This window comes from Ranitomeya imitator, chromosome 5 (assembly GCF_032444005.1).
Source record: "Ranitomeya imitator isolate aRanImi1 chromosome 5, aRanImi1.pri, whole genome shotgun sequence".
NCBI lineage: Eukaryota > Metazoa > Chordata > Amphibia > Anura > Dendrobatidae > Ranitomeya > Ranitomeya imitator.
Genome location: NC_091286.1, coordinates 406,342,411 through 406,364,961, shown reverse-complemented (window position 1 = coordinate 406,364,961; position 22,551 = coordinate 406,342,411). Strand labels below are relative to the sequence as shown.

At 45.0% G+C, this 22,551-nt stretch overlaps 1 pseudogene; it reads left to right on the top strand.

Annotated features, from left to right (window-relative positions):
• Positions 1-22,551, top strand: part of LOC138638021 (cytochrome P450 2J2-like) — a 151,895-nt pseudogene that overhangs the window by 59,575 nt on the left and 69,769 nt on the right.

The window sequence follows — 22,551 nt, the reverse complement described above, 5'->3', positions numbered from 1 at the left end:
GCTCTGACTGATCAGGCAGAGGGCGCCGCGCAGACTGTTTGCGTCATCGCGCCCTCTGCCTGAACAGTCAGAGAGCAGAGACGCCGGGAAGATGGAGGCGCCGGCCGGGAAGATGGATCGGCGCCCGGCGGCTGGAACGAGGACAGGTGAATATGCTATACTCACCTAGTCCTGGCGATCCTCGCGCTGTCCCCTCCTGTCTTCGGTGCCGCAGCTTCTTTCTCTATCAGCGGTCACCGGCACCGCTGATTAGAGAAATGAATAAGCGGCTCCGCCCCTATGGGAGGTGGAGCCGCTTATTCATTTCTGTAATGAGCGGTCCCACGTGACCGCTGAAGAGAGGAAGAAACTGCAGCGCCGAAGCCCGTGGGACGGCAGGGACAGCGCGAGGATCGCTGGGACTAGGTAAGTATACCCCAGCGCCCTCAGCCCCTCACCTGCCGACCCCACCGCTACCGTGACTCGAGTATAAGCCGAGGGGGGCACTTTCAGCCCAAAAATTTGGGCTGAAAATCTCGGCTTATACTCGAGTATATACGGTAATCATTCCTTTGAGCATTTTCTGGGCACTGTGTTGTGAATTCTGTTGTCGGGCTCCCTCCTGTGGTCATGAATGGTACTTCGGCTGGTTCTGTCCATGGACTTCCTCTGGTGGGTGTTTCTGAGTTTCACAGGTGACGAGGTTAATTCGTTAGCTGCTGCTCTATTTAACTCCACTTAGATCTTTGCTCCATGCCACCTGTCAATGTTCCAGTATTGGTCTAGTTCACTCCTGGATCGTTCTTGTGATCTGTCTTCCCATCAGAAGCTAAGTTCCAGCTTGTATTTCTTTGGTTTGCTATTTTTCTGTCCAGCTTGCTATTTAATTTGTTGTCTTGCTTGCTGGAAGCTCTGGGACGCAGAGGGAGCGCCTCCGCACCGTGAGTCGGTTTGGAGGGTCTTTTTGCGCCCTCTGCGTGGTCTTTTTGTAGGTTTTTGTGCTGACCGCAAAGTAACCTTTCCTATCCTCGGTCTGTTAAGTAAGTCGGGCCTCACTTTGCTAAATCTATTTCATCTCTGTGTTTGTATTTTCATCTTTACTCACAGTCATTATATGTGGGGGGCTGCCTTTTCCTTTGGGGAATTTCTCTGAGGCAAGGTAGGCTTTATTTTTCTATCTTCAGGGCTAGCTAGTTTCTTAGGCTGTGCCGAGTTGCATAGGGAGCGTTAGGCGCAATCCACGGCTATTTCTAGTGTGTTTGATAGGTTTAGGGATTGCGGTCAGCAGAGTTCCCACGTCCCAGAGCTCGTCCTTATTATCAGTAACTATCAGGTCATTCCGTGTGCTCTTAACCACCAGGTCCATTATTGTCCTGACCACCAGGTCATAACAGTACAGGTGGCCCAAAGTACTAATGCATCTCAATAGAGGGATAAGAGAAGTTCTGAGACCATTTTTTTTTCTTTGCAGTGTGTTTTGTCTCTATTTTCCCCTTTACCTCTGGGTGGTTCAGGACACTGGTGTAAACATGGACATTCAAGGTCTGTCCTCTTGGATGGATAATCTCACTACAAGGATACAAAACATTCAAGATTTTGTGGTTCAGAATCCGATGTCAGAGCCTAGGATTCCAATTCCTGATTTGTTTTTTGGTGATAGATCGAAGTTCTTGAATTTCAAAAATAATTGTAAATTGTTTCTTGCCTTGAAACCTCGCTCCTCAGGTGACCCTGTTCAACAAGTAAAGATCATTATTTCTTTGTTACGTGGTGACCCTCAAGACTGGGCATTTTCCCTTGCGCCAGGAGATCCGGCATTGCGTGATGTTGATGCGTTTTTCCTGGCGCTTGGATTGCTTTATGACGAACCTAATTCAGTGGATCAGGCAGAGAAAATCTTGCTGGCTCTGTGTCAGGGTCAGGATGAAGCGGAGATATATTGTCAGAAGTTTAGAAAGTGGTCTGTGCTCACTCAGTGGAATGAATGTGCCCTGGCAGCAATCTTCAGAAAGGGTCTCTCTGAAGCCCTTAAGGATGTCATGGTGGGGTTTCCCATGCCTGCTGGTCTGAATGAGTCTATGTCCTTGGCCATTCAGATCGATCGACGCTTGCGTGAGCGTAAAGCTGTGCACCATTTGGCGGTACTATCTGAGCATGGGCCTGAGCCTATGCAATGTGATAGGACTTTGACCAGAGCTGAACGGCAAGAACACAGACGTCGGAATGGGCTATGTTTTTACTGTGGTGATTCCACTCATGCTATCTCCGATTGTCCTAAGCGCACTAAGCGTTTCGCTAGGTCTGCCACCATTGGTACGGTACAGTCGTAATTTCTATTGTCTGTTACTCTGATTTGCTCTTTGTCATCCTATTCTGTTATGGCATTTGTGGATTCAGGCGCTGCCCTGAATTTGATGGACTTGGAGTATGCTAGGCGCTGTGGTTTTTTCTTGGAGCCCTTGCAGTATCCTATTCCATTGAGAGGAATTGATGCTACGCCTTTGGCCAAGAATAAGCCTCAGTATTGGACCCAATTGACCATGTGCATGGCTCCTGCACATCAGGAGGATATCCGCTTTCTGGTGTTGCATAATCTGCATGATGTGGTCGTTTTGGGGTTGCCATGGCTACAGGTTCATAATCCAGTATTGGACTGGAAATCTATGTCTGTGTCCAGCTGGGGTTGCCAGGGGGTACATGGTGATGTTCCATTTTTGTCTATTTCGTCTTCCACTCCTTCTGAAGTTCCAGAGTTTTTGTCGGATTATCGGGATGTATTTGATGAGCCCAAAGCCAGTGCCCTACCTCCTCATAGGGATTGAGATTGTGCAATTAATTTGATTCCTGGTAGTAAGTTTCCTAAGGGCCGATTGTTCAATTTATCTGTGCCAGAACACGCCGCTATGCGGAGTTATATAAAGGAATCCTTGGAGAAAGGCCATATTCGCCCGTCGTCATCACCATTAGGAGCAGGGTTCTTTTTTGTGGCCAAGAAGGATGGTTCTTTGAGACCTTGTATTGATTACCGCCTTCTTAATAAAATTACAGTCAAATTTCAGTATCCTTTGCCGTTGCTGTCTGATTTGTTTGCTCGTATTAACACTAGAAGTCCCAGAGACGGGTCATTTGACATTTTTACCTTTGAAACCCAGAGAAGGGTCAAATGACCTAAAGGATTTTATCTATAGCTTATCTTATCTCTATTCACTGTCTTTTGTTCTATAATTAAGGTCATTACTGTTGCACCACAGGAGGTTGTTTGCTGTTTTCCATCCAGTTTACCCATGTAGTTTCAAGTTTCAAGTTAGTTCTGTTCAGTTTATTGTATTTGATAATATAAAGACTATACATATTGTATTTAGTTTAGTATTATTTGTGCAAAAAAGCGCTGAAACAATTAATCATTTTTTATATATTTTAAATAGAGAATTAGAAATTTTAGAGCAAGGTACAGCTGTGAGTAATGACCAGAAGCATTTGTGTCTAAGGCTATGTGCACACTTTGCGGATTCCACTGCGGATTTTTCCACAGCGGAATTCCAAAATCCGCAGTGAAAACCCGTTGCGGTTTTACTGCGGATTTATCGCGTTTTTTACTGCGGTTTCTTCTGCGGATTTTCATCTGCAGTTTCCTATTGGAGCAGTTGAAAATCCGGAGGAAAGAAGTGACATGCTGCGGAATGTAATCCGCAGCGTTTCCGCGCGGATTTTTCCGCAGCATGTGCACAGCGTTTTTTGTTTCCCATAAGTTTACATTGTACTGTAAACTCAGGGGAAACTGCTGCGGATCCACAGCGGTCAAAGGTACCGTTACATGTTACGATCTTGTCGACGATATAGTTAGAAATGTCACGTGATCACATCGTTCGTGCAATCAGTTTCACATCGTCCAAGAGGCGTCACATGCAACTATCTTGTTAACGATGTAAATTTTGGCTCCGCGTTAGCCTCATTGCAAACGTTTGCAGAACGATTTTTCACAATGGCAGGAATAGGAGAATTTACACCAAAATCGTTCATCTCAGCGTTACACTGAACGATGCTGCACATCTTCTGACACATAATTGGACGAGGATCGTCAGATTTGAGATCCTGACCTCAAATCTGCGATCAGCGATCCAACGATGTGTTCGTCCGATATCTTCACGTTACACGCAACGATGTGAAAACGACATTGCATGAACATCATGTGACGTTTTCAAACGATATCATCAACGAGATCGTAACGTGTAACTGTACCTTTAGGCCTCAATCACACTAACGAAAAAAAATCGCAGCATGTTCATTCTTGTGCAAATTTGGCGCGAAAAAAATTCCCACAAGAGGACTGAAATTTTAGTGTGAAAAATATACAAAAGAACAACTGTTATTTGTTTTGATGCTTTTAATTTTTTTTTAAAAACCAATAAGATTTTTTTTTCACTAAAGGGTTATTTCACACCAACATCAAACAAATAGTCACATTTTCAAGATGAGCAGTGTATAAGCGGCATGGCCAAACAAATGTGATAAAACAGTGAACAAGAAAACAATATAATCAAATTATACAACAGGGAGGGATGTTGGTGGAGGAGTGGGAAGAGGGGAGGGGGGAAAGGGTAAAGACAAATACATGGGGGTAGGGGAGTAAAGGAGCACGCATCAAAGGATGCTTTTTATTTTTGTTATAAAAATGTTAAAAAAATACAAGGAATAAAACAATTCCACACATATTTTCCATAGGCTGCAGTGGGGGGCTGTGTGTGTGTGAGTGGCATGTACTTGTGTGACTAGCATTTCAGCACTCACTCAGCAGTCTGTCTGAACATGTCGGAACATACCTGCCACTGCCTGGGTATGTCCCTGTTACATTTGCCACACGTGTATTTGTATCAATCAACACATCTCTCAGTTGCACAATTGTTCGTGCATCGATGGTTTACCTGACACTCAGGGCCGGCTCCAGGTTTTTGAGGGCCCCGGGCGAAAGAGTCTCAGTGGGCCCCCCCTTTAACACATACCACGATTCATGATAGCATATAACACAGCCATGTAGTATATAACACAGCCCACGTAGCATATAACAGCCCATATAGTATATAGCACAGCCCACATAGTATGTAACACAGCCATGTAGTATATAACACAGGCATGTAATATATAGCACAGCCCACATAGCATATAACAGCCCATATAGTAGATAGCAAAGCCCACGTAGTATATAACACAGCCATGTAGTATAAAGCACAGACATGTAGTATACAGCACAGCCCCCCTCCCCCAAGAATGGCCCCATAGTCCAGTACTCACTGTTATAAATACAAAAAAAACAAACACTCCTCACCTCTCAACGTGCACGCGCTGCTTCCTGCTCCGGTCTTGGCTGGTGCCGCTGCACTGCCTGACACACAGCGAGTGCGCGATGATGTCATCGCGCACCCGCAGCGGCAGTGTCAGAGGCAGAGTGGGGAATGATGGGAGAGGGAGCGTCAAGTGACGCTCTCTCCTCCATCATTTGCTTTGAACTTTACCGGCAGACGCCGGTATAGTTCAATGCGGTGACGGGGGAGTTGGCGCTGGTGACAGGCAGACCCCCCTGCCTCACAGAGGCTCCATAGCGGCTGCGTGATGTGCCACTAGCTGAGGGCCCCTGGGGGAGTGGGGGCCCTAGGCAGCTGCCTGCCCCTAATGCCAGCCCTGAATGGGCCCCCCTGTCTCGCCAGGGCCCCGGCACTTGCCCAGGTACGCCGGGTGCTGACGCCGGCCCTGCTGACACTTCACCCTTTTGCCAGGGCTGGGTGTGGAAGGAAGTTGCCAAAGGAGTTTCTCCTTGCGTGCCTTCTTTTCAGTCACATGACGGCCACCTAACTCTTTTGTAAGCTCAACCAGGAAGTCCACCCGTCTCTCCCGCATCCCAGTGCATGCCTGATAAAGTACATGAGAATAGAGTGCTGCCATGTCAATCATGTTGTAGAACACGGCGACTGGCCATCTCTGTGTTCCTGCACGCATGCTGTACTCCCGCACCATTTGGTCCATTACATCCACACCGCACTTTGTGTGGTTGTATTGTGTGACCGTGCTTGGCTTCCTTTTGTTGGTATCCTCAGTCTCAACCACGCTGTGCATGCTGCTGAGAATGTAGACTGCCTTCTTTCGTTTGGGTGCATACACTGTCAGTGTGGCACCAGTGGTTGAAAACACCTGAGTGGTGAATTCAGTGCGGTCCATCTGTCTAGCGGATTGAGGAATTTCCCGGCGACTCTTGTTGACTGTGCCGAGGATAGTGGTTTCCCGGCTAAGCAGTCGTTGCGCAAGTGACAATGATGTAAAGAAATTGTCCGTGGTTACAGTTCTGCGGTTTCGGGTCATAGTGGCAATGATCCTTGGGTTTCCCAAGTTTGCTGACCAGCTGTCACGTAGTGATGGAATCTTGGTCACCCCCCGCAAGATAATGACTGAAATAAATGCCATTAGTTCGGGGAGACCCATGAACCAATCCACCTGCTCCGTGTGACGTGCATGTTTAGTAGTCCATTCTTCAATGCTACGAAGCATGTCAAGACTGATAAAACAGAGGAAGCTCGGAAGGCGACTCTGGACACTTCGTCTGGCCTTAGCACTTGGCTCTCCATCTGTAGGGTACGGTTCTATTGGGGTCAAATGGAGATGTTTCCCCACTTGTACTTCATGCCACACTGTGCCATCTTTTGCGGTCTCTGTCGGCTCACTCGCCAACCGAGCTCTCTTTTTTGGTAGAGGAGGAGTCTCCTCATCTGCAAGATAAATACAGTGCCTACAAGTAGTATTCAACCCCCTGCAGGTTTAGCAGGTTTAATAAGATGCAAATAAGTTAGAGCCTTCAAACTTCAAACAAGAGCAGGATTTATTAACAGATGCATAAATCTTACAAACCAAAAAGTTTTGTTGCTCAGTTAAATTTTTATAAATTTTAAACATAAAAGTGTGGGTCAATTATTATTCAACCCCTAGGTTTAATATTTTGTGGAATAACCTTTGTTTGCAATTACAGCTAATAATCGTCTTTTATAAGACCTGATCAGCCCGGCACAGGTCTCTGGAGTTATCTTGGCCCACTCCTTCATGCAGATCTGCTCCAAGTTATCTAGGTTCTTTGGGTGTCTCATGTGGACTTTAATCTTGAGCTCCTTCCACAAGTTTTCAATTGGGTTAAGGTCAGGAGACTGACTAGGCCACTGCAACACCTTGATTTTTTGCCTCTTGAACCAGGCCTTGGTTTTCTTGACTGTGTGCTTTGGGTCGTTGTCTTGTTGGAAGATGAAATGATGACCCATCTTAAGATCCTTGATGGAGGAGCGGAGGTTCTTGGCCAAAATCTCCAGGTAGGCCGTGCTATCCATCTTCCCATGGATGCGGACCAGATGGCCAGGCCCCTTGGCTGAGAAACAGCCCCACAGCATGATGCTGCCACCACCATGCTTGACTGTAGGGATGGTATTCTTGGGGTCGTATGCAGTGCCATCCAGTCTCCAAACATCACGTGTGTGGTTGGCACCAAAGATCTCGATCTTGGTCTCATCAGACCAGAGAACCTTGAACCAGTCAGTCTCAGAGTCCTCCAAGTGATCATGAGCAAACTGTAGACGAGCCTTGACATGACGCTTTGAAAGCAAAGGTACCTTACGGGCTCATCTGGAACGGAGACCATTGCGGTGGAGTACGTTACTTATGGTATTGACTGAAACCAATGTCCCCACTGCCATGAGATCTTCCCGGAGCTCCTTCCTTGTTGTCCTTGGGTTAGCCTTGACTCTTCGGACAAGCCTGGCCTCGGCACGGGAGGAAACTTTCAAAGGCTGTCCAGGTAGGCCCAACTCCTTGGAAAGGGTTTTGTACCCCTTGCCAGCCTTGTGACCCTCCACAATCTTATCTCTGATGGCCTTGGAATGCTCCTTTGTCTTTCCCATGTTGACCATGTATGAGTGCTGTTCACAAGTTTGGGGAGGGTCTTAAATAGTCAGAAAAGGCTGGAAAAAGAGATAATTAATCCAAACATGTGAAGCTCATTGTTCTTTGTGCCTGAACTACTTCTTAATACTTTAGGGGAACCAAACAGAATTCTGGTGGGTTGAGGGGTTGAATAATAAATGACCCTCTGAAAAGACTTTTCACAATTTAAAAAAAAAAATAAACAAAGAAATAACATTCTTTTTTGCTGCAGTGCATTTCACACTTCCAGGCTGATCTACAGTCCAAATGTCACAATGCCAAGTTAATTCCAAATGTGTAAACCTGCTAAATCTGCAGGGGGTTGAATACTACTTGTAGGCACTGTAATTTCAAATAAGCATTTTGTTTTGGTTCAAAATAAAAAAGATAGTCAGGAAATAAAATAGGTAACTCACACTGCCTTTTTTGGCATCCTGTTCTGTCCGCTTTTGAAACAAGCAGAACAGGATCCCTTTTGGCCCCCGTGCACCGTGGGTGATGTCCGTGTGCTATCCGTGAATCCACAGATAGCGCTGTCTGCTGTCACCACATACTCACCTCCCTCCAGCACCTCTTCTCCTCTCACTTCCGGTTCACTCTTGGGCTCAGTGAAGTGAATATTCATAGCCTAATGAGCGGCACCGGAAGTGAGAGGAACTGTCAGCGCTGGACTGAGGTGAATATGAAATTCTTTATTTTTAGGCTTTTCACTTTCCTCCGTTGTCCGTGCACACGGAAGTCACACGGATGACATCTGTGTGCATGGATGTTTTCGGCAAAAAGCGGTCCGTGCTTCCGCAAAACAACGGACATGTCTCTGTGTGGAGCAGACGGACACGCATGTGCTCCACACAGAGACACAGTTCGTGCGGAATGGGGCCATAGGGGAACATGTGTCCCGTATGTCCGTGCCTACGGCATGTGTCAGCACAGACCCCACATGTGCCGGTTGAAGGACTATGTCTTCTCCATCTGAGTCTGAAGGGTTTGTGTTGCTCAGAATCAGTTCCAATGTCTCTTCAATGGTGTACCTTCTCTCCATTTTCTTTCCTGTGAACAAAATAGGTTTCTCCCCCACACTCAGGGAGAAACCAAAATAGGTTTTTCTTGTGAGCAGCAACCCGCACACTCAGGAATAGCTTGCATTATTCTATTTACACACTCTTATCTTAGATAATCCCCCCTGCAGATTCCTCAGGCAAGAGCACATTTACAAATGAAAGGATGCTAATTAAGGTGTCACTATGGACTGAGGGTCATTTGACCCTCTCTCAGGATTTCAGGGGGATCTTGAAATTCCCGGGACTTCTAGTGTTAAAGGGGCTAGTTGGTTCACCAAGATAGATCTTCGAGGGGCGTATAATCTTGTGCGTATTAAACAAGGCGATGAATGGAAAACAGCATTTAATACGCCCGAGGGCCATTTTGAGTACCTGGTTATGCCATTCGGGCTTTCCAATGCTCCATCAGTATTTCAGTCCTTTATGCATGACATCTTCCGAGAGTACCTGGATAAATTCCTGATTGTGTATTTGGATGATATTTTGGTCTTTTCGGATGATTGGGAGTCTCATGTGAAGCAGGTCAGAATGGTGTTCCAGGTTCTTCGTGCGAATTCCTTGTTTGTGAAGGGGTCAAAGTTTCTCTTTGGAGTTCAGAAGGGTTCATTTTTTCCCCTTCTACTATCGAGATGGACCCTGTTAAAGTCCAGGCCATTTACGATTGGACTCAGCCGACATCTGTGAAGAGCCTGCAAAAGTTCCTGGGCTTTGCTAATTTTTATCGGCGCTTCATCGCTAATTTTTCTACTATTGCTAAACCGTTGACTGATTTGACCAAGAAGGGTGCTGATGTGGTCAATTGGTCTTCTGCGGCTGTAGAGGCTTTTCAGGAGTTGAAGCGTCGTTTTTCTTCTGCCCCTGTGTTGTGCCAGCCAGATGTTTCGCTTCCGTTTCAGGTTGAGGTTGATGCTTCTGAGATTGGAGCAGGGGCTGTTTTGTCGCAAAAGTTCTGATGGCTCGGTGATGAAGCCATGTGCTTTCTTTTCTAGAAAGTTTTCACCTGCTGAGCGTAACTATGATGTTGGTAATCGTGAATTGTTGGCCATGAAGTGGGCATTCGAGGAGTGGCGTCATTGGCTGGAAGGAGCCAAGCATCGCGTGGTGGTCTTGACAGATCACAAGAATTTGACTTATCTTGAGTCTGCCAAACGGTTGAATCCGAGACAGGCTCGATGGTCGTTATTTTTCTCCCGTTTTGATTTTGTGGTTTCGTACCTTCCGGGCTCTAAGAATGTGAAGGCTGATGCCCTGTCAAGGAGTTTTGTGCCTGACTCTCCGGGTGTTCCTGAGCTGGCGGGTATTCTCAAAGAGGGGGTAATTTTGTCTGCCATCTCCCCTGATTTGCGGCGGGTGCTGCAAAAATTTCAGGCTGATAAACCTGACCGTTGCCCAGCGGAGAAACTGTTTGTCCCTGATAGATGGACTAGTAGAGTTATCTCTGAGATTCATTGTTCAGTGTTGGCTGGGCATCCTGGAATCTTTGGTACCAGAGATTTGGTGGCCGTCTTTGTCGCTGGATGTGCGCTCTTTTGTGCAGTCCTGTGGGACTTGTGCTCGGGCTAAGCCCTGCTGTTCTCGTGCCAGTGGGTTGCTTTTGCCCTTGCCAGTCCCGAAGAGGCCCTGGACGCATATTTCTATGGATTTTATTTCGGATCTCCCCGTCTCTCAAAAGATGTCGGTCATTTGGGTGGTTTGTGATCGCTTTTCTAAGATGGTCCATTTGGTACCTTTGTCTAAATTGCCTTCCTCCTCTGATTTGGTGCCATTATTTTTCCAGCATGTGGTTCGTTTACATGGTATCCCGGAGAACATCGTTTCTGACAGAGGTTCCCAGTTTGTTTCAAGGTTTTGGTCGATCCTTTTGTGCTAGGATGGGCATTGATTTGTCTTTTTCCTCGGCTTTCCATCCTCAGACAAATGGCCAAACCGAACGAACTAATCAAACTTTGGAAACATATCTGAGATGCTTTGTTTCTGCTGATCAGGATGATTGGGTGTCCTTTTTGCCGTTGGCTGAGTTCGCCCTTAATAATCGGGCCAGCTCGGCTACTTTGGTTTCGCCGTTTTTCTGCAATTCTGGTTTCCATCCTCGTTTCTCTTCAGGGCAGGTTGAGTCTTCAGACTGTCCTGGTGTAGATACTGTGGTGGATAGGTTGCAGCAGATTTGGACTCATGTGGTGGACAATTTGACATTGTCCCAGGAGAAGGCTCAACGTTTCGCTAACCGCCGGCGCTGTGTGGGTCCCCGACTTCGTATTGGGGATTTGGTTTGGTTGTCGTCTCATTATGTTCCTATGAAGGTTTCCTCTCCTAAGTTTAAGCCTCGTTTCATTGGTCCGTATAAGATTTCTGAGGTTATCAATCCTGTGTCATTTCGTTTGGCCCTTCCTGCTTCTTTTGCCATCCATAACGTGTTCCATAGGTCGTTATTGCGGAGATACGTGGCGCCTGTGGTTCCATCCGTTGATCCTCCTGCCCCGGTGTTAGTTGAGGGGGAGTTGGAGTATGTGCTGGAGAAGATTTTGGATTCTCGTGTTTCGAGACGGAAACTCCAGTACCTGGTCAAGTGGAAGGGTTATGGTCAGGAAGATAATTCCTGGGTTTTTGCCTCTGATGTTCATGCTGCCGATCTGGTTCATGCCTTTCATTTGGCTCATCCTGGTCGGCCTGGGGGCTCTGGTGAGGGTTCGGTGACCCCTCCTCAAAGGGGGGGTACAATTGTGAATTCTGTTGTCGGGCTCCCTCCTGTGGTCATGAATAGTACTTCGGCTGGTTCTGTCCATGGACTTCCTCTGGTGGGTGTTTCTGAGTTTCACAGGTGACGAGGTTAATTCGTTAGCTGCTGCTCTATTTAACTCCACTTAGATCTTTGCTCCATGCCACCTGTCAATGTTCTAGTATTGGTCTAGTTCACTCCTGGATCGTTCTTGTGACCTGTCTTCCCATCAGAAGCTAAGTTCCAGCTTGTATTTCTTTGGTTTGCTATTTTTCTGTCCAGCTTGCTATTTAATTTGTTGTTTTGCTTGCTGGAAGCTCTGGGACGCAGAGGGAGCGCCTCCGCACCGTGAGTCGGTGCGGAGGGTCTTTTTGCGCCCTCTGCGTGGTCTTTTTGTAGGTTTTTGTGCTGACCGCAAAGTAACCTTTCCTATCCTCGGTCTGTTCAGTAAATCGGGCCTCACTTTGCTAAATCTATTTCATCTCTGTGTTTGTATTTTCATCTTTACTCACAGTCATTATATGTGGGGGGCTGCCTTTTACTTTGGGGAATTTCTCTGAGGCAAGGTAGGCTTTATTCTTCTATCTTCAGGGCTAGCTAGTTTCTTAGGCTGTGCCGAGTTGCATAGGGAGCGTTAGGCGCAATCCACGGCTATTTCTAGTGTGTTTGATAGGTTTAGGGATTGCGGTCAGCAGAGTTCCCACGTCCCAGAGCTCGTCCTTATTATCAGTAACTATCAGGTCATTCCGTGTGCTCTTAACCACCAGGTCCATTATTGTCCTGACCACCAGGTCATAACAGCACTGTGTCAGACTGGATTTACAGCTGACTCACCTAAAAAAGATAAGAGCAAAAATAAACATGGCACTCAAATTGATGAAAGATGAGGAAATTTCATTTATTTTGCATCCAGACAAAACAGAATAAATAACTGAATGTTTTCGGTCTCACATTGGACCTTCATCAGAGTATCTTGTGTGTATTTAATCACTATTATAGAATTTATCACTAGTTAAGTAATTTATTAATTTATGAATTGATATTAAAAATTTTCTATTTTGAAGTAATTTATTTGTATTATTATATTTATACAGTTGATAACTTAATTTATTGTTTGTAAAGTCTGTATATTTATATTGATGTAATGGTATTTATTTATTTTTATATTTTCATATATTCTTTCAATCGATTATATCACTTGAACATAGTTGGGCACACTTCCCCTTTAAACATATATTAAATAATGTCACCACACATATTTTTTAGCTAGCACTTAATATCATACTTTATTTTTATTGATAACTATCTGCAAGACATTGTATTATACGTTTCAAATTGATTAGCAAACATTATATACCTACTACTCACATTTCCCCTCTCAGCATTATTGTTTTCATTGATAAATCTAAGCATCCGGTTGACGCATGCGCAGAGCAAGGCGACCCTGTGATTTCCTGCTTCGCTCATTATAGTGACGTACAGCGTTTCACACTTGCGTTCCAAGCGTGGAGAACAGGAAGTCACTATTTACACTAAGGGAAGTCATGCGCAGTAATAAGCCGGTAACACTGACATTGATATCAGCTGTACATAGGGGGATAAATAGATGGGCGCAACACAACATACATGCCCCTATTTGAGGAAGCCAATATATGGTGAAACGGTGCTGTTGGGGTGACTAAGAGGTATCCAGGTTGGGACTAACACTTATGTAAGTGAAATTATACAGGGGATATGGGCAGCAATGTTCATTAAGGCACCTTTTGCACTGGGCACTTTACTTCACATTTGCTATTAATGTTTACATCAATTTGCTCTTATGATAATAATTTATTTGGCACTATGCACTTTGATGGAGTATTAATTAAATGAGCAATATTTAATATAGAAGTGCTTCAGGAAATAATTGATATCCCATTCCCTATTGTCCTTGTTTATCTGGTTTACCCTCAGCAATATTTGTGAAATTTCCTTGTCTTGTTTTATTTAATATTTATGTCAAATAAACTGTGGTTTTAAATAGTATATTGATTTGCCTATGCCTTTTCCCCCCTGCATCATGCAAGGTGGATATAAGAAACTTACAATACACTACATGATTTTAATACTATTTACCTGCAGATTAACACATATCAGCAGGTAAATAGCATTTCTGGACTTGACAGGTTCTCTATAACCTCTTGATCCTCAAACTTCTCATAATCGTCTCCTGAATATCTATAAACATGTCCATTTTAGGGCATCTGCCACAGATACTTTACACCCCTTCATCACCAAGCAATGAACACTGCTTTTTGTTGGAATGGGAACTTCCAGGAAATTATCCAGTAGAACAGAACCATGTGGTTTTGTAAATGAGCCTGTGGGTACTCAGGCCTCTACTATCACAATTGTTGTTGCATTGAATACGCCATATTGGACACACACAACACTCCTGCCCTCCATAAAGAATTCTACTTGACAGTCATGACAGGTATGATGGGCCTCATATTTCTCATACTGTTCTGATAAAATGGCTATTGCTACGGCAACAAAGACAGTCTTATTTTAAGACAGTTTTTGATGAATGAGAGCCCCATATGCATTATGTTGTACAATCTACCAATGTAAGCAAGTCTGTTTTTGTGGCTCGCCTTGTTTTACATGTAACTAAATAGATGAAATACATAACAATAAAAATTACTTTAAAGGAAATCTGTCAGTAGGATTTCAGCCCAAACTATTTACAGTCATGGCCGAAAGTGTCATCACCCTTGAAATTGTTACATAAAATTAAGTATTTATCCCAGAAAAATATTACATACATTTTGTTATACACATTTATTTCATGTGTGTGTATTTGGAACACCAAAAAAATGAGAAAAAAGGCAATTTGGACACAATTTCGCGCAAAACTCCAAAAATGGGCTGGACAAAACTGCTAGCACCCTCAACTTAATATTTGGTTCAACAATCAACTTTGGAATAAATAACTGCAATTGCTTCCTATTACCATCAACAAGCTTCTTACACCTCTCAACTGGAATTTTGGGCCACTCTTCATTTGCAAACTGCTCCAGGACTCTCGTATTTGAAGGGTGCCTTCTCCCAACAACAATTTTAAGATTTCTACAAGTGTTTACTAGGATTTATATCCGAACTCATTGCTGGCCACTTCAGAACTCTCTAGTGCTTTGTTTCCATCTGTTTCCCATAACCTAAGACACACACCCAGTTTTCTGACACTGGGTGCTATATTGCGACTCAACATCCTTTGGTAATCTTCAGATTTCATGATGCTTTGCACACAATCAAGGCACACAGAGGCAGCAAAATAAACCCAAAACATCTTTGAACCTCCACCTTATTTGAGTGTAGGTTCTGTTTTAGTTTCTTAGTAGTCCTCATTCCGTTTTTGGTAAACAGAATGATGTCCTTTATCTTGGTCTCATCTTTCTGCAAGACACTTTCCCAGAAGGAATTTGGCAAACTGCAATATATCTTTTTTTATGTATGTGTGTCAGCACATGTGAGTCTATTGCCATAGCGTTTCATTTCATTCAAATGTTGATGGATAGTTTGCACTGACACTGATGCTGCCTAATCCTGAAAGATAGCTTGAATTTATTTGAAACTTGATAGGGGCTGCTTATCCACCATCCATACTATCCTGCACTGCATACATTTTTTTCTGCCATCCACGTCCAGGGCGATTAGCTATAGTGCCATAGGTTTTAAATGCCTTGGTTATGTTGCTAACCGTGGACAAACGAACATCAAGATCTCTGGAGATGAATTTGTAACCTTGAGATTATTGATATTTTCAACAATTTTGGTTCTCAAGTTCTCAGACTGTTCTCTTCTCTTCTTTCTGTTCTCCATGCTTAGTGTGCCTCACGCAAACAATGGAAAGACTGAGTCAACTTCTACCCTTTTCGTCTGGTTTCAGGTGTGATTTTCATATTGTCCAAACCTGTTATTTGCCACAGGTGAGTTTGAACTAGCATCATATGCTTGAAACAAAAGTTGTTTACCCACAATTTTGGAAAGTTTTATGTTGCTCCAATACATACAAAGGAAAGAAAAAGGTGTATAACAAAACATGTGTAATTGAAATAACTTTCTGAGAGAAATACTTCATTTTCTGAAACAACTTCAAGGGTGCCAAGACTTTCGACCATCACTGTATATGCTCGTGTAGATCTTTCAAAGATAAATCCAGCAATACCTTTACATGGCCAGTCCATTCCTCTATTACTGTAAAATCAATGTTTCAATTAAATCATATGCAAATGAGGCTGTAGATCTGAAGACTCTGTCATTTCAGCTCTACTACCCAACACTGCTTTCTCCTTCGTAATTGACTGCTCCTTTGCCAAAAATCACACAGAAAAGAAGCCTTTAATCAAGCAGGAGGAGGAAATAGAGTTGGAGTAACAGAGGATTCAGATCTACCATATTTATTTGCATATCAATTCAAACACTGATTTCTCAGCAATTGAGGCACAAACAAGAGCTATATGCAAATATAAAAAGTTAGAGGGATGAAACCCTGCAGATAGATTCACTTTAAATACTCTAACCCCAAAGTTAATGTTTAAAATTAATAATTTTCTTTTGACACCTTTATCTCATGTGGTCCATGGTGCACATTATGAATATAATATAATTTTAGATACATTAGATACTACATAAACTATGCTTAAAACTATGTTGAATAACTTCCATCTATATTTATATCATATAGCCCAGAGGTACAATCACAGTTCTGCTGGTTGCTATTGGAGTCAGTCAGCAGTTTATTCTTAGACATGATGAATGGATTTAATGCTAACTCACTTAGTGTAACACAGGTTGAAGCGGAATCCCAGAAAGTATTGAGTATTTAGAGGATGTTGTTGACAATGGAAGGAGTACAGCCTATGGATTTCAGAGGACAGTACCAGTGGCCCATCAATGGGATTGTTACAGAGCTCCAGGCCTTCTTGGAACTAGTGTGAAGGAGAGAATGGCTAATTAAATCAATTATTAAACCTTATATAAGCTAGTTCAGATATGGTGTAGCAAGATGTCATCTATTTCCTGGAGCAGCACCCTGGAAGGAATTTTTGGAATGTGATGAAGTCACTGAACACTGGACATTGGATGGAATACCTTATACGGTAGTGAAGTTGAAATGGACCTATCATAGACTGACACCATTACTTTTCAGAAGTTATGCAACACCCATTTCCTGTCTGTAGCATGGTTCTTTGTTCCATGAATAAAAATTCAGTTGTGTGCTAGCCTTCGTCGAGTAAGGAGCCTATATCCAACTCTGTGTCTGGTATCTCTCTTTAATGCTTGCACTTGGCTCATATTTAGGTCAGGAACAGGCAATCATTTAGAGCTCACTTTAAAAGATCTCCCCCACACTAGTAGCTTACTATCGATGATTCAATAACACTGCGTAAAGTACTGCAGTGCGCAGGCGCCGGGCCTCTCTGACCTTTCCCGGCGCCTGCGCACGGCAGTACTTTACGCTGCCCTCAGCAGGGCAGATAAAGTACGCCTGCGCAGGAGCCGCAGCAGGAAGCAAAGAAGAGGATATCATCGTATGAAGATGGGAGGCGCTGGACCCAGACCACTATGCCCATCGGACTGGACCACGCCGGGACCGCCCCTGGGTGAGTATAATATAACCTCTTTTTCTCCTCTTTCAGGTGACATCGGGGGCTTATCTACAGCATTACAGAATGCTGTAGATAAGCCCCTGATGCCGGTGGCCTTAGCTTATATGCAAATTTTGGGGTGACAGATTCCCTTTAAAACAAAATACACAAGTATAGACCGCCATGTAATTTTCTAATAAAACCTATGTTATGTTTTCCATGCTTCCATAAGCATAAGAGTTTTATTGGATAATGTACCAGCACATAAAACAATAAAAAAAGTGACTATTGACTTATAGGAATTATTTTCTCCAACGGACACAACTGGAAACTACAGAGGCGCATTGGCTTAAAAATTCTGCGCAACCTTGGCTTGGGTAAGAAGGTTCTGGAGTGGAGAATCAAAGTAGAAGCTTGTCACCTGGTGGAAGTATTCTTTTCTCAGAAAGGTAATTCATTGGATATTTTTCTAGTTTATGCAGACACTTGTCAACCCTTATCGACATGTCACGTCCTCTAGTCCGTCTTCGGATACTTACCTGTCTTCTGGCTCCCGGCACGTCCCCGACATGGCCCCTCGCCGTTGTCTCACGGCACTTCGGCGGTTCGCACATGCGCAGTTGCGCTTCTTCCGCCGCTAGGTTTCCTGGGAGGTCATGACCCGGTGGCTCCGCCCCATCATGCAGCGCCCATTGGGTATTTCTGCCCGGCGTCTACTGCGGTAAGGCGCCTGTATATCGTAGTTGCGGTGCCTGCATTCTTGTTGGCGCCCTCTCTCGTCCCCAGGTCCCGTGTCTCTGTTTGTTCTTCTGGCTCTGCCGAGTTCTCCACTCCTGTGTCTCTGCCTGTTTGGGTCTTTCTATTCCCTGTTTGTCGTGTCCCCTACTGTGCTTGTCCGTTCTGTCTGTGCCCTGTCAACTTTTCAGCTCAGTGTCTTCTGCAGTCCTCTGCTCTTGTATTTCTTGGATCTTTAGTTTTCTCCTAGCCTTAATGTTTCCACCCTAACTATTTGATTTTTCTCTCTCTTGCAGCTCTTGGCCATTGTCTGTCCCAGACCTTCCTGGTTCCATCTTCCTTTCTTTCCCTTTTGAGACCCGTGTCCTCTTTTCCTCAATTTACCCTAGTCATCCCTTTGGCTCCGGCAGTTGTGGTTACATCCCCCTTGGACTTGCTCCTATCACTCCCTGTATAGGGGGTAGATCCATCTGGTCCGCTCATCCTCGGGGTCACTGAGGGTCCACTTTTAGGTTTCCCCCTTAGAAACCCAATATGACATATGTAGTGTGTTGTGTGGGAGGTATGGAATGGTGAGATGGCTCCATATGTTATATAATAAAATCCAAACAAAAAAAATAAATCATATTCAGATCTCCACATCGGCAGTAATGAAAATAACTATTTATCCAATGTGAATATGGAGGATCATGCTTAACTGGTGCAAGTACATAAATGTTCCATTAAAAATATGATTAAAAACAGTTTCATGTAAAACTCCCTCACAAGACAAGAAGGCTCTTCCTTCATCTCGATAAAAAAGGTTGAATCTCCATAAGGCTCCTTTACCATCAGAACTATTGAACTGTAGACCAGCCTACCTTAGGACGTGGTCACAGCAGGAACTGCCATTGGTTTCAAAAAGGTCTTAGATGTTTGTGGCAGTAGCATGAGCTGCAAGGTAGCAGCACAGCCCCCCAGAAGCCACACAGCACCATCATCAATGCAGGAGAGCACTACAGAACAGTGTGCATCTAGGAGATGTGTGGCTGTGCGGCGGCATTGACATATGCAGTGGAGTGCCCCCACTTGGTACCGGGCAGGGCAGTGTTCTTAAAGGGGAAGTGTTGTGGCAGCAGTGACCCGGTCTGTGGCCCTGGCCATCCAATAAAAATGAAAAGGGAAAAGTAAAGTGGATAAATGAAATAGTTTGTGATGCCACTTGTGGTATTCAGCAATAAAGGTGTTAGCCGACACTGCTTCAGAGTCCTCTGGGGCTGTTGGTGATGCAGCAGATTTGGTACATCTCTCCACAGGTAGAGCTAGACTTCAGGGCAATTGTATGTGTAAGTGATGAGATGATGATGGTGGTTTTAGTGCAGGGCAGATGTTGTAGCAAACAAATCTGAGGACACAGCGGGGTTACAGTTTCCTTTACCTTTACTGGATGTATAGACGTGCAGACCAGAGCATTGGTTACAGATGACAATGGAGGTCCAGGCAGCCCGATGCAACTTAGGATCCACTGTGTCAGGTGGGTTGGAGGCCTCCTTTCTGCGCTTCTCTCTCTGAGGTCCTTGCTGCCTAAAGCTATGCTCAGTCCACTGTTCCTCTGACTCTCTGACAGAAAAAGTTACCCGGATGGCAGGCAGCTTGAGTCTTTCACAGGTGTTGCTCCTCGTGGCATCTCCGGGCTCTAACCTGCTGCTGTGCTTTCAGGTGTGTGATGGGGCCAGGGGACCTGCAATCCCCTGCCCTCCGGATTTAGCTGCTGGGACCGTGGTACCCTGCAGCCATGGACTGCAGCCACGGACTCCGTTGTCCAGTTCTAGCGCTGAGCTCTGGGATAAGCGTGGTCACAGCTCCTTTTCCCAAGCTTTCCTATACTTCTCTCTTCCTCTCTGACTCAGACTGCAACTCTAGTTTGGGGATGAGCTCCTTACTCTTCCAGTCCCCAGCAATGACTGACTGAAACCTTGAACTAACTTCCTCCTCCTGACCAGAGAGAGCACCTCCCCTGAAGTTGGGTACAGGCTCCTCCTGCTCGCCCTGAGCAGGAACTGTGTTGCATGCTATGTATACGTGGCCGAGGGATCCCTCCTTGGTTCACACCTGACATCACCCCGTTAGGGAGGCAATGCCATTGTGGCAACCGGACTCCTGGGGTGCCACAGCAGCACAGCCCCAGAAGTGGCACAGCCCCTGCAGCAACAGTAGAGTATTATAAGACAGTGTCAGGAGATGTGTGCCTATGCAGTGACAACTGCAGATAATGCATGATGTATAAATATGACGGAACAAGCAAGGAGATGTCTGGTAGTGTAGGGCCGCAGAACAGTAAAGATTATATAATGGACATGGAGTAAATGCCTGGCTGAACATGGGCCATCGGCAAATTGCTGTCCTTCCTCCATTCCCTTTTGCATTCCGGTGAGTGTTTTTCCAGGATAAATATGAGGCTGATCGGATGACACCATTCATTCCACAGTTTTCCCTACTGACAAACTTTGTAGCCTCTTTGAAGGGCTTCAGTAAGAAACACGTGTCCCTCATGAGTTGCCAAAGGCGGATGTTGAAGAAATCCACATTACATTTTAATTATTCGTCACTGCGTTACGCTGCTCATAAAGATGTTCCAATTAGATGTACACTGTATTAAATTATTTTTTGTGCATAGGCTGCCATTGTTCTCAGTACTGCAAGTCAAAAGACATCACTCAATCAACGAGCGCTTTCCTTCTTCAGTGAGTGATCTGAAGCCTGTTAAGACCAAACGATTATCGTGAACAAGCATTCCTAGGAACACTCGTTTAAAGTGATTGTGCAATGTAAATTCACTTTAACCCCTTCCCGATCGTGGACGTATCAATACGTCCAGGTCACTAGGTACTTACCAACCTTGGATGTATGGATACGTCATGGCGATTTTGCGTGCGCCGGGTGTCAGCTGATTCTGACAGCTGACACCCGGCAGTCAGTGCAGGAGCAGTGGCTGCACAACGCACGGCACTTTAACCCCCTAAATACTGTGATCACTAGGGATTGGAGCATTTAGCAGGCATGCAGAGGGAGGGAGCCCCCTCTGCACTCCAATCGGCACCCCCGAGAAATCATCGCAGGGGCCCGATCATTGCCATGGTGACTCGATGTCATCATAATGACATGTGGGTCACCAGTCACTAGTAGGTTAGTTAGATCATGCGCCGTGTATGTGTAAGGAGATAGACCGGACCGCGGGTACCTGCATGCCGGGTCCGGAACTGAAAGGGCTGCATCCTCTGTTTCCAGGGGGAAGCTTTAGACAGGTGGACCTTCCCCTTCTGCAGGAGGGAAGAAGGAGAGAGACAGAGCTTCCTGCTGAGAGGAGGGGGTGGGGAGAGCCGAAAAAGCGTGCGCAGCAGCGTGAAGTAAAAGAGAAAGCAAGTCAGTCATTCGCCGGCTCAGAGAAGTGAAGAAGGCAGCGCAGGGAGCAGCACGCAGAACAATGAGTAGCGCGCTCTGCTTCCCTCATCAGAAAGTATCGGCGTAGCAATGGGTGGTATTGAAGGAGCCTCCTTTGCCTGCAGAGCAGAGCTGTGCGGAGCAGAGCTGTGCCCGCAGAGCAGAACCAAGTTGGGTGCTGCAGCAGTCAGAGAGAGGAGTGTTCCGTCCAGGGAATATCAGAGCCACACAGACTGAGTACCGACCGCATGCCACCTGAAAGAGACCGGGAGCATGACCATTATTTACATCCGACTGCACTAGTGAATGTCGGCCCAGAGACTTCTGACCTGACTTCACCAGCGTATGTTAACTGAGCAGTGCTGGGCTCGTACAGGACTGTGGCCTTCACCATTAAGTAGCCACTACAATATATGGACTAGGGGCAGTGGAAGGTACTAGAGACCGACCACTGTCACCAGAAGACGGGATAGTGGTATTGTTGTTTGCTGAACCCCATTTTAGTAAAGACACCGCACCAGCCGTTGTCAGTGCCATTGAGTTCTCAGTAGGAGTTAGTCTGCGGAGCTTCTGACACAACTTCGTCACAGGAACTGTTATTACCAGAGCCGTCATTCTTATTCTTGGACTCTCCTATATTCATTGTACCCCTGTATTCCCTATTCTGCCTACATTTTACCTCACCCTTTCCTTATTCTGTCTACATTTTACCTCACGTTTTCCCTATTCTGCCTACATTTTACCTCATGTTTTATCTCCCTGCATGGAGTAAGACCTTGTTATTAAAACCTGTTAATCCTTGATCTGCCTCCTGTCCGTCACTGCATCCTGCAACCCGCTTACATATGATCTAACTAACTTGTGTCTGCAGTGCTGACAGTTCTAATGCTGCAGTGCAATGCAAGTGCATTGCAATGCATTCGAACTGTAATCAGAGTACAGAAAGTGAAAGTCCAATAGAGGGACTTAGTAAAAAAAAAAGTTTAAAAACAAAAGAGTAAAAATACATATTTTTTTAAAAAAAATCACAAAATAATAAAAAAATTAAATATATATTGTA